Source organism: Eutrigla gurnardus (assembly GCF_963514095.1).
Source record: "Eutrigla gurnardus genome assembly, chromosome: 20".
Lineage (NCBI taxonomy): Eukaryota > Metazoa > Chordata > Actinopteri > Perciformes > Triglidae > Eutrigla > Eutrigla gurnardus.
Window position 1 is genome coordinate 8,401,424 of NC_139931.1, and position 13,426 is coordinate 8,414,849.

The following is a 13,426-nucleotide window of genomic DNA, read 5'->3' on the forward strand; positions in this document are numbered from 1 at the left end:
CAATCTATTTATTACCTCAGTAAACATTGTAAACACGAGTTTATGGTCTCAATCACTAGTCTTTTTCAATACAGCATGATGTTTATTTAGTAAATTATGGTCCATTTAGAGTCAAATATTCGATATAGCGGATGAGCGTGTGGGCGTGGTTACCTTTTGATTGACAGGTCACTAATACTGTTGTCTGGTCCGTGTTTTCGTCTTTAAACGTTAACCCGTCCACCGTGTGTTTTCAGTCCATGGAAGTGAATTGTGACCTTCTCGGTCGCTTAAAATAAAGTAAAAAAAAAAAAAAAAAAAAAGTATTATTCAATGCCCTCATTTAACTCCTCGTCGGAAAAAGATGGCGTCGGCCGAAAATCCAAGATGGCGACGGCCAAAATGCCGAACTGGAGGCTTTACAAAACGGCAGGGCACAAAGTAATGGGTGACCTCACCGCGATTAAGTCCACTTTATGTATACACTTCAGGCGCTCTGCAGACCCAGTCGAACACGTCATCAGCGGTCCGTTACAAACCGCTGACTCTGCGGCTCACGTTTGCTACTGGAGGGTTTGCTAATGTTACAACTGGACTCTGCTTCGCTTTCCTGGAGTCAACTGGAGCGGAGAGCCAACTGGAACCAGAGTGTAGGCCTATTTCACTGGTGTGCCCCGTGAGTAACCAGAGCCTCGGATGTGTTTCCCCTCCATGAATGCGACTGTATTTCCTCAGCTTAAGACTTGATAATAATTAATAAAATGTTACAGGTCAGCAAAATACTTTCACTTATCTTTGTGTACAGTGAGTTAGAGTAGGGCCATAACTGAATATTTTTCATATCTGAACATTTCATAATAAACCTGTAGCTGTTGCCTGGGGCCTGTTTAGTACAATCATATATATATATATATATCGTGACGGCATGCGGCAAAAAAACCCCAAAACATCACTTGTCATTATTATTACTACAACATTAGTTCTTGTGAAGATTTAATCTGCTCTTTGCAATATTAAAATGCAGTTTTATTATGAATATATGTGGATTTGATTATCAGCCAGGAGGCCTTTGAATTGATTCCTCCCAGTGTTCCCCATCTACATTGTAGTTTTACCATCCTACCATCAAATATCTTCTCCTCCTGCTTCTCTGGCATATTACTCATAGTCATTAAAGGACCACTGTCACTAATTGTTATGGATGTCACGGCCAGCCCTCTCTGCTTCTGCCTAATTGCGCCATAAACCACCAATCATCTTTATTAGACAGGCGATTAATGATCAAATAACTTGTTTTGTGAGGTAGAGGAAGCTTTCTTTCTCTCAGGTGACTGAAAACTGTGGCGACTTTGGCCTCGGATTGAGGAACCAATTAAGGATGCTTTTTCCGAACGCTTCATAAAATAAGAAGCCATCCCGCACAAACGTAAATAACACGCAACAGCATTTCTCCGGAGAGCCGCCAGACGGAGTTCCCGGTTTACTTTCGCAGCTGCCAGACTGAAACTGCACCCTCGATTTAATGACCACGCTTTCGTCCCTTCTGCTCTGTGCTGCTGTTAGACGGCAACAGCCGGATTCCTCCTCCGTGAGACTGATCAGAATATGAAATGACTGAACTTCACCTACCGCCGCTGATTGCTTCTTCGATCAAAGATATGAGGTAGCCGTGGCCACCCACAAATTAAGTTTAGCCCCTCGAGTTTTGGATAGTATTAAATGTACGCGGCGCGCGGTCTGTTTTGATCAACGGCAAAAAGGAGACACCCTTGGGACCTGTGATGACAACTTACTGTATTTGGAGCCTTTATAGCTGCCGGCCACACTAATTAATCACTCTCTTTTTGTATCGAGTACAAGGGAATGATTTGGAGAGAGAGAGACTGCATCCGCCTCTCCAGACTGCTAAACACAATGAACTCGGTGAACCAAGGTTTCTGAGTTTGTGTGCAGTTTGTGTGCATTTGGTACACAAACCAAGGAAGTGACAGTATTTCTAATATTTTTTTCTGCTGTCTTCATTTCATGACTTTGTCCTCATTACATTACCTTTGCTGTGCTCTTGAGATCTGGCCTGGAAGTTCAACAGTAGACCTCAGTTTTGTGTGAAAGGCTTAATCTTCTGTCACTCGAAAATATCTGGAAGAGCAAACAGCATGTGACCAGACGATCAATAGTACAGATCTGCTCAATACTACTTACTAATTGTATACATCATTTAAAAATGCTCATATTGCTACTTCTGACACTTCATCATTGGTTGCAGAAGTCTCGCAATCGACAGCAATTCCTTCATTTTAGTAGAATAAAGTCTTGAATTTGTATTATTCAGGCGTCTAAAAAATAATCAGAACTGATTGTCATCATTTTTGTGATATCCTCTTCTTGTAATCACCCTCAAATTCATGGTGAGACCCCATGTGGGCTCACTAGAGTGGAACTTACCCAATAATAGATTTGATTGTATGCTTTCCCAACTCTTCTTCTGTCTCAACACCCTTTCATTATTATTATTTTGTGGCAGCTGTGAGTAGCTCCTCCATTTCCTTTGTCCATTGTCTTGTGGGACAATAGTGTGCAACAAAACCACACTTAATATTTTGGGCACACATTTTCACACATCTTTTTAAAAACAGTTGGACTTTTTTCCCCATTTTTTTGTTTACTGCTGTTCTCCTCTTCCACAAATAAAACCATTATGAATTTTATTCAAATGACATCTTGGCATCAACAATTCATCAAAACAATGAAACGTACCTGTGGCAGTGTTGTTATGCACTGCCACTAGGGATGCTATTTGACCTTGTTAGACCTTGTGAGATTAGCGTTCGTGCCTCACATGCAGAGGCGCTGACGAGCTTCCCAAGCTTCCCAAGCTTGCACGCTGCAACATTAGTAGGTGTGACGATGTGCTTCCTCCTTATGCAATCCAGTTAAATATGCCACATACAATATATGAACCAAATCAGACACATGCGAGTAGAGTTGCTCCATGGCTTCCGTGACAAATGTGCTCCTCTACATGAAAGTAGATGGAAATTGAATGTTGTTAATGTGTCCCGTATACCTGTGGTGCAGAGACGTATCTGAGTGTAAGAGAGGAAATCGACTGCGCGATATGCCTACTGGCATGTGCCCAGAGCCGCTCAACATATTGCCGCCAGGATGTGATTGATGGGCTGTCGGTAAGCACCAATTTGCATCCGCTGATTGTAAAATCTAATCACAGTGAGAGGAGGGGCATGCAGCAGTCGGCATTCTCCTGAGGTTCCATGTTAACTGATGCGTGTCCACCTATCGTTTTTGGCCTCGAAAAGGACATCATTATGTTGCATCATCATTTTTATTATAATTTCATTATTGCATTTTTGTGTTTTATTTGATAGAGTGGAGAAGGAGGGAAAGAGAGTCATGTAACAACGTTAGCAAAAAAGAATGTTGCTGAGACAGCAAAAGGTCTGGAACAAAGTACATTTTTTGAGAAAAGTGGGTCCATTATTTACTTTGATGACTACAGAGCGAAATAAACGGTCACAGTCTGTGTTCACGTCCCCTTCGGAGTAAGAGACTCATAACCTGCCGCTGGTCTCATAAAGGGGGTTAAAGGGGCGGGGCAGTGGTGAAGCCCATGTGACACAGGTACAGGAAACTGGCTCGTAGTGGCCAATAATAGTGGGAGTGAGTCTCCTTTCTGAATTGTCTAATTCTAAAACTAAATCGTTTTTGTGCCTAAACTCAACAATGTAGTTTTGGCATCTACTGGCAACTTAAATGCGACTGCTTTGAGGGAGTGTTATCTAGTAGTCCTGTAGTGCAATCAGTGCCTGCTGTGTTTCATGAGTAAATGAGTGGATCCTGGTGTTTTTTTCCCCCTCATTTGTCACACTTGATACCATCACCTCTTCATCACACTACCCATCTCCATGCAGCCCCTCCTCTCTCCCAGACATGACTTTGTTCACCCGCCTTTGAAGTTGCACTGTACCCGGCCAACAGCTGGCCACAGGGGAACAAAATGTCTTTGGAGTCTGCCCCGTGTCAAATACTATAGTCCTTATTGTCTGTGATTGTCATTTTGCCAGATGAAGGGGGCGCTCAAAGGGAGCTCCCTGGACGGACTAATCTCATGAATCGGCGTATGTATGACACGCCAACTCGTATGCTATTATGGCGTGTTTTCACTACGCCTTTTCGCGTGTTTATCAACGCCGAACCCGAACCCTAACCGTAACCCTGACAAACACGCGGATGTGATGGGTCGTTTCGCTAGAGGGCGCTGACAAACACGCGGATGTGATGGGTCGTTTCCCTCAGAACGTACACATACACACGCATAGCTCGAATTGCGTACAGATAACACGCAGTGTTGTGTATGTTTATGAAAAGTCATGATGCCACGTTGCCCTGGAGGTTAGCAGAGGGCGGAGGACGGAGTCGGAGCCCTCGTATTCCCTTCCGAAGCTCGCTCACAACAGCAGCATCCATCACAGCATGACATACATTGTTAAAAGATGAAGAACACTGAGATATGTCGTATTTTTAAAGAAACGGTTTGCGTCGGATGAGAAGATTTCTTCTCTGTGTGTAATTTAATATGAAGCTAGAGCTAGCAGCTAGCTTACTTAGCTTTGCAGAGAGGCAGGAAAGGGGCAAAATGAGCCTTGTCTGGAGATGGCAAACTTCTCGCCTATGACTGAATAAATATGTTTTCCCAAAAACTATTCCTTTAAGCAATAAATGCACCGTATACTTGTGAACGGTCATATCTGAGGAGTCACATGTGCATCTCTGAGCCAGACTTCAGGCGTCTTTGTTGATCACCCACTTCATTATGGACAGTGATTGAATTTACAATATTTAATCAGCGTGTTTCCCCACATTCAGTTATAATGAATCAACACTGTCGCTGCAGTCTATTACAAAACCAACTTTTAATAACAGAGTAGTGTGGACATTTTCAAAAGATGGGTCAGTGGGTTTACAGTTTGGGAGTGAAAAAAAAAAAACAATACCTGGAAGAAAAATGGACCTGCTCGGCAAAATGCTGTTGCTTGTTGTTGTTTCTACTGTACTCCTCATCAGATATGCATGCTGCTCCAATGTTTTGATGGATTGCCGTTGCTTACCATTCTTTCTTGCATTTTGATACACTGTTTGAGTTATGATTAAGGAGGTCGACGGCTAAAAGCTGAAGCGGGGTTAGTGACAGCTCTTGAGAGAGGATGGAATAAAAAGGCGGAGGAGGAGGAGGTAGAGGTCATCATTAAAACACCCTCATCCATTATTTTCTGCACCTTTTGTGCGAGTCTGACCTGAAGGAGACCTCTTGACGAGAGGAAGAGGAGAAGAGTGAAGGGGGAGGATGAATAAGGGTGGCAACATGGGGCTGCAAGAGGAGTTCCTCCGTCTCATTAAACTTGTGGCTATCCTTTTGTGTTTTCCATCACTTCACAATGTTTCCCTGAGGAAGGCAGGTCCTCTTCTGTCCATGCACCGCAGCTTTAATGTCAGCGGCGGGACTCACTACTTAAACCTCTCTTGATTATTTTTGAACCAAAGGGGGGGAATTCATGCAGCAGTGTGCGTTTTATGCAGGAAAAGAGCTTTGGATCTGTCACGGTCCATGTGGTTTTAAGGATTGCTGCAGTGCACCACACGATATATATCCTCTGATCAAACTGTTTTGTGGTCTTTCCCCCAAAAAACTCTCTTTTGTGATGCAAACCTTAAGACGTTTTTTTCAGGTGCAGGTGCGTAATATCTCACAATACTGTCGCCGTCAACTTCACGGGTGACCTTTTGTTCCTGTTGTCTTTCGGACTCGCGGATTGTTTGATGCTCCAAATGCAGTGAATTAAACACTACTCCAACATCAAGGTGGCCTGGTTGGCCAGATAAAAGCAGAGGGGGCTGCATGTCGGGTAATACATTAAACAGGCAGGTATTCAGAGCCACAGACGAGGCAGCTGGGGAAATGGGCTGGGTGTGATGAAAGGGGGATTAGCATGGATTCATCATGCCTCTCTATCACAGAAAAGCCACGAGTGCTACATGAAGCGACTGATTGTCAGGAGAGGAGCACAGCAGGTTTGTCCGTAATTGCACAAAGTGGCAATTAAGCATCGGTGCTTTTTTTTAATATACCTGACAAAACCTCAAATGGTCAGCAATGGACTCATTATATGTAATGTTTAATTATGTTACAGTAAAGTGAAATCACACAGAAACAGAAGCTGGTTGCACTCAAATTTAGGTTTTAGGTTTATTGTGTATATTGTGTTCATACTTAAAATAGAAACAATCTAAATACAAGAAGATTTTTCAATGTGCCAAGTATTATTTTTCAGACTCAAAATCGAATCTAGCTAATCTGCTTCTGTGGGTGTGGTTTGATTAGTTTTGGCTGACGGTATGGCTATTTGAATTTAAATATTGCAAAGTCCATATTGGCGCACCATTATGTCACATCACATGTTTCCAGCTGAGATAAACGAGCACAGATCTAAATCTCTCCTGTGAAGTAACCCCAAAATAACTGTTCTTGTGTAAATATTTGTGAATAAGATCCCCATTAGAAATTAAAATAAGATTCTGTGGGTTTGAACAATGTTTGACTGCACAGCATGAGTGGTTTCCCAAGGAGATTTTAGTCACTTTAGCCCACAGTGTCCCTGAATTTAAATGTCCAGCTGAAGAACCACTTGGAGCGTCCTCACCCCAGAGTGCAATTTTGCCGATGTGTAATTTCCCACCAGCTGTGCTTCCAGTCCCAGAAAGAGGCCCAGGTGTGACACACTTGTGATTCTGCAGATCCAAACTGTCGCTGATGACTTGTGCCGTGTTTTCTGTGCGTGGCGGGACGTTTTTGAAAATCAATTGCTGGTCATTTTTCTGCCCTTTTAACTGGAACCTCAGTCGTCTCGCCTCCTGTTTCTGTTTTTATTTATTTGTATTTTTTTTCTCCAAACACTTGGTCTGGCTATACTAAAGATGATAGCAGTTATTGCTCAGTAAAGAAGACAAGTATTTTAGAGAGCCTGAGGCGGTCGTAGACACAAACACAGACACATCACAGACAGATATGGGGAGGAAGCAATAACGGTATAATGCAATCCGATAGAACAACTCTGCAATTAATTCAGCCTTTGCGGTTAAAGGAACACACGTGTGCTGCAGGAAATGCAATTCAGTCCAGTATAACGGCCCCACAAATGTGAGCATTACATTACGGTCATTTGTCACATTTATTGGATTTGCTGTTATTGTGCCCACCTCCTCGTAAATAAATAACATTTTGCATTAGCAGTTTATGATTTAGACACTTAAAAAGCTCCTCACAGTGCCCGTCAAAGTTAAGTGGATGCATGTGCGCCATTAAATGCCAAACTCAGGTGGTAAATGCACAAAGTGGGACATCTAAGAACAGAAGGATCCTGTGCAGCAAGAGTAAATTATTTTGCCGGGGGTATAAATTATGATAATAATAATAATCCTAGAACTTAATTTGAATCCATAAATTGCCTTTGAATATTGCTTCTGTCTGCTCAGACTCTGAGCGTTAAAAGTTCTGTGTTAAAGCTCCATTAAGCAAATTTATGGCATTTACAGAAGCATGGAATCAAATGACTCACCGTAGTGTGTGTGTGTGTTGCTGGCACTTTTTTTGTTTTGTTATCTCACTAAGAGCCATGACTTTATGGGCCAGGTTTGCAGTTTCAAGAAGGTGAACGTGAAGCCTTAGAGATATCAAGCAGACAAGACATCTTTGCTAAAAGTCTGAAATTACATCCTCACAGCTGGCTGCTGCCGCTGGGCCACGATCCAAGCTGGTCCTCCTTGATCTCAGCGCTGCTTGTGAAACCATCGATCGCTCGGATCTCATTCTGGGTCTAAAGGATTTAGACGCACACTCCCTCTCTTACACACACACACACACACACACACTGGATAGGGGACAGTATATATGACAGTGAGCCAGCATGAACAATACCCAGGACCTTGAAACTAAAGCAGCTAAATGGAATTCAGCCATTACCATTTTTATCCTATCAAATCTGACGTCCCCTAATTGCAGCTCGTAGTTGGAAGACAATGTATTTTATGCCGCTGCAATATTTCCCAGAACTATATAATGAGACTAATAATGTGAGTGAGAGATGGACGGAGAAACTGTGAAATAGGGCGACATGGTGTAATTATTTAAGATGTTTCTCATTTTGTCGTCACTCATTGAAGGGCAGTGGATACATTAAAACACGCCCTTTTGATATAATTGAGCAGCATTTGGATCAGTGTTACAGTATATGTGAGTACACCGCTCAATAAAAAATATATATACTGCAAAAGAGCAGTTTATCTGTAAAAGTCTGCAGACTCTCGTCCCTACATTGCAGGATCTAAAGTCTCTGGATATTGATCAACATAGAATAAATAGCCTTGACACAGATTTAGAAAGGGTTTTATTTCTCATCTTTTTTCACTCTTTTTTTTCTGCTTTCCTTAGACTCTAAAATGCACACGCCTGAGATCCAAAAAAATAAATAAATAAATCTTTACACTCCCAATCAGGGGCAGCCCAATCGCAGCAGACAGACTCATCCATCTTTATCACGGCAGCAACACACTCGTAAGACTTGGCAGCCAGCATGCACACACACACACACACACACACACACACACACACACACACACACACACACACACACACACACACACACACACACACACACACACACACACACACACACGGACGTGCACACTCTTCCCCCTGTCCTTCCATCTTTCTGCCATCATTCTCTCATTTTCTCCCTCTCTCTCTCCTCGTCGGTGGCGTTCTCTTCACATGAGCGATGACAGGACATTTATCAGACAGACCTACTTTATATTTAGGTGGAGATGAAAAGTGCAGTTATGCAATGTGGTGATTTATTGCAAAGAGGGCCATGAGGCAGGTTGTCTAGTCTAGATAGCAGGAAGTGAAGGCTCGGGTTCAACACCCGGAGGAAGGAAGTCAGACGTTACTCCTCCCCTTCCGCTTCCTGTGTCTCCGTTCTCAAACTCGTATCAGGGAAACAACAGCAGAAACCTCAGAGCTAGCTACTTAAACACAGAAAATGGCAAGTTTTAACACCTCTTAACTCGCCAGTGACATTGATTTGACCGTCTGTGGTTTTAATGAGTCCAGTGAGCTCCTCCAGAGTAGACAGGCTTATAGACAGGCTTCACCGCTGGCTCACGACCATCAAATTATGTTTTTCTTTTGTTTTAATAAATGTTTTGTCACACAGTCAACATATGTTTCTGAAGGGTTTTATTCAGAGTTTTCTTTTGTGGGGAATCAGCCATGTTAATGACGGGGCTCGACGTTCCATCGAAACAAGTTTCCTCCCGACACTATTTTGCTTCCGCAGCACAGCGACTTCCGAAGCTTTTGATTGGTTGAAAGAAATAAAAACAAGTCGGAGCGTTTTTTTCCCCTCCGATCCAGGGGAAAGCGATGTACTGTAGCCAGACGCCTCTACTGTGGAGAAGGGGCTGGCAAAGCGAGGTTGTCTAACTGAGACAGACTTGGTGATCCTTTTTTTGTGTTGCAGCTGCTGGAGACTCGATTATTTATGCTGGGAAATGTCAGTTCACAGCTGCCTTTAGCGCATGGAGTGTTTTTGGTGTTAATTGTCCCGCGAGCTCTGCGTCTTGGTGGATATGAGCAAAGTCGGTGATTGGCTGACGGCGCCTGTGGATGTTACTGGGGGGAGTTTGAAAGCTTGACACTCTTGTGTTGCTTTGACTTTAACCAGAGGTGATTATAGGCGGATACAATCTTTGGTGTGTGTGTGTGTGTGTGTGTGTGTGTGTGTGTGTGTGTGTGTGTGTGTGTGTGTGTGTGTGTGTGTGTGTGTGTGTGTGTGTGTGTGTGTGTGTGTGTGTGTGTGTGTGTGTGTGTGTGTGTGTGTGTGTGTGTGTGCGTGTGTGCGTGCGTGCGTGCGTGCGTGTGTGTGTGTGTGTTCGCATGTGCGCTATGCTATGTTTCTCGCTTATCTTGGCAGGGACAATGTGTGGACTCGCTGAGTCAGCGCTGCCGTCAAGACTTTAATTGGTCACACGCACTCACACTCACACTGTGAGCTTGTGATTATCACCTGGATTGTTACAGTGGAGCTGCTGCCGTGCATCAACAAAGCCCTGCTCGTCACCGCGTTGCACGGTGAATCATAGCAAAAAACTGTTATCACACTAAGAGAAACCAACACAGTGTGACACACACAAACTGACGGAGGTAGTCAGCCATTCCGCCGTGTGTGTTTAAAAAAAGGTTGACTCCCAGCTATCATCTGCCGACATTCGTCTCCTGTTAGAAGCGCCTACAGATGGAGGCTAATGCCCTGGTGTGTCGCTCACATAATGTTAATGCTATGCACACTGTTTTGCATCAGTTGCATCAGGAAATTCTGGCCAAGATTTTAGGTCACATGAATATTTCGTTCAGCTGTGGTTGGGAGGGGTTACTATAGTCAATAGGAAAAATATTATTTTTTATAAAAACGGTCCTTTATGATTTCCTTCCTTGATATAACTAGAAAATGTATGATTATTATACAGAAAATAGGAATTAAATAATGAATGCTTATTGTTAGCGTTACCTGCTGTGCACTAACTAAAAGACTCCGCAGGCTGGCATTTAGAGGAATAGGAATGTATTGATCTCAATTGTACCATTTGAACACAGTCTCTTGTCTTTCCTATAATTAGTACCAAATTGCACGGTTCTGTCCTGAAAATGTGTCAGAAATCAAAGAACTCTCTTCGTCAATTGATGGTAATTGTATAATTTTTTTTCACACGCATTAAAAAAAAGACACAGGTCATCAGCAGCACGATATCTCAATCCTTAGAGATTGTTCTTTATTTCTTAAATCAAAAATATTAATATTAGCCAATACTTTTCTGCGTACTTTCTCACAGCACAGTAATACATACTCTTTATACAATCAATACATTCATTAAGGAGGAAAAAAGAAAGGTAATTATGCAAGCCTATAGTTACTCCAGTACAATCAAAAAACAGTTCACAGTTCTGAAACACTGCCATGGAGAAAAGGTACAATACTCAAAAAAGGTCATCGTGTAGAAAATCACTATCGGAAAAATACCAACAAAAAAGCCAGAAGCGTTGGTTGTACATTCATGGATATACCGTTATAATACTGTGCTGTATGTAATTATAGTCATCATAATTGAGTATAAATACATATTTGATTTCATAAATTACAGGTCCTATGGCACAAACACTTTTTAAAGCTTCTTTCTGTCTAAGACGGACGTTATATGTACACACACACACACACACACACACACACACACACACACACACACAGTGTGGTAGAGAGAGACGGAGAGGAAAACGAGTAGGTGTGAGAGAGAAAATACAATTTCACCTTCTGATTGATTTATGTTTGGTTATCGTTTTAATATCTGGCTTAAGAAAATATAGATCTTATCATAATAGAGAGGATTTCTTGGCATCACCCCGCTCTCCCTCCCTCCCTCACACACACACACACACACACACACACACACACACACACACTCCCCCATCCTCCCCCAGTGCCTCACGTGGGAGACGAAGAGCCACCTGCATGTGACACTCATTCAACACCCCCCCACTCATCCATTCGCTTTGGTTTCCCAAAGCTGGTTGGCCTGCCTGTTTCCCAGGAGGCTGCGGGGCTCGAGGCACCGGTTCTCCCACAAATGTCGCATTAACATCGCCTGAAACACTGGGCGGCATTTACATGCAAAATTAATGTCATGGCAACAATGATCTGGCATGAGCTCCTCAAGCCGAAGCCCTAATAATTTCCCTGTGATCTTACTTTCTTAATGATCATTACGTGGTATTGATTGAGGATTAGAGTGCATACTTTAGTGCCTTTACTCTAAATGAAACGCAACATCCCGCTGATAATGACTTATGGACGTGGAGTCGAGGAGCTGGCTGAGTGATTACTGGTTATCGACGCTTTCGGGTGTTCATCTACATCAAATACCGCTAAACATCCGCCAGCTTCATCTCTAGCTCCCTCGCCACATGGATCCATTTTCTGATGAGAAATGATGGAGCGCTATGCTCGGTGTGTACTCAAGACTTAAAGGGATCAGTCAATGAGTGAAAAGGACACTTGTGAAATGAACTTTGAGCTTGTGTATTTGACATGAAGTGGGAGGAGAGGGGGAGGAGTGCGGAGGGAAAGTAGGTGAGAAGCGAGTGGCGATCGGTGCTGCTTCAATCGCATGCAATTTTGGAGAAAAACCAATTTGCGAGGAACAAAGAAATGGGAATTGAGAGTGGAGGAGGCAGTCATAGTCTGAGTGCACAGCTGAACTGTAAAGGAGGGAATTTGGAAGAAATAGGTTCACTCCAGTAAAAGTCCTCTTTGATGGGAAAAGAAATTGGAAAGGCTGTCCATAAACCAACATTTGGAGTATAAATACAGCAGTTTTTGTAAAGCATTTTCAGTATGGCACCACTCAAAGTAAAAAGAACATTCACCTTTCCTAGTACTTTTTCATCATCCAGCAAGGCCGATGAAATGGCACACAGTCCTGGTGACGATTATAGTAATAGATTCCAATTTAACCCAATTATAAAACCAGAAAACAACGACAAATGTCCAAAATACCTGTAATAATCATCTAATGTAAAAACTGGTTCGATAATATCATTAAACTGGTCAGTTGTATAAACGGGCTGATCACTTGTTGCGGTCCCTATCCGTCAGCAATGAAGCCGGTGCGTTGAAAAAAAAATGCCAACATGATGGAGCCCTCGCCCTGAATTTCAGCTGCAGACAGTTATTTGTTAAAATTGTTGCTATGGTGAGAGAAGACAACAAATGCACCTTCAGTCGGGCCCTAAAGTGTCTCGGACGTGAGTGTTGAACAAGTGTTTGGGGGGCACAACACCAGCTATGAACATCCATCAGATTTAAAGCCTCATGCATTAAAATGAGGCCTGCTGTGTCTCTCTCGGCAGGTATTAGTAGAAATCTGCCCTTTGGTGCAGCTCCATTCCATTCTCACAAGACAGATGAATGCCGATAATGCCGCAAGGTGTCTGCAGAATGGATGCGCATTGATCCCAATGTGCTCTTTCTGTTGGAAATACAGAGCACATACAGAGCACTGTGTGTGTGTGTTACCGGGCAGGACTCCGGCAGCACTGAGACAGAGTTGATATACGTGAGCGTGTTGCAGTGTAAAATGTTACTGAATTGCCATCAGCCAGCGGCAGAATGAGCGTACATGAAATGTGTCACTGTGGCCCTGAGACCGACATTCACTGTTGCATCGTGGGATGGTAAAAAACCTTGGACGAGCGAAGCGACAAATCGAAAAGGGAAAGAGTGCAGATTTTCTCTCGCTTTTTCTCTCGGTCTCTCAGAAAGCT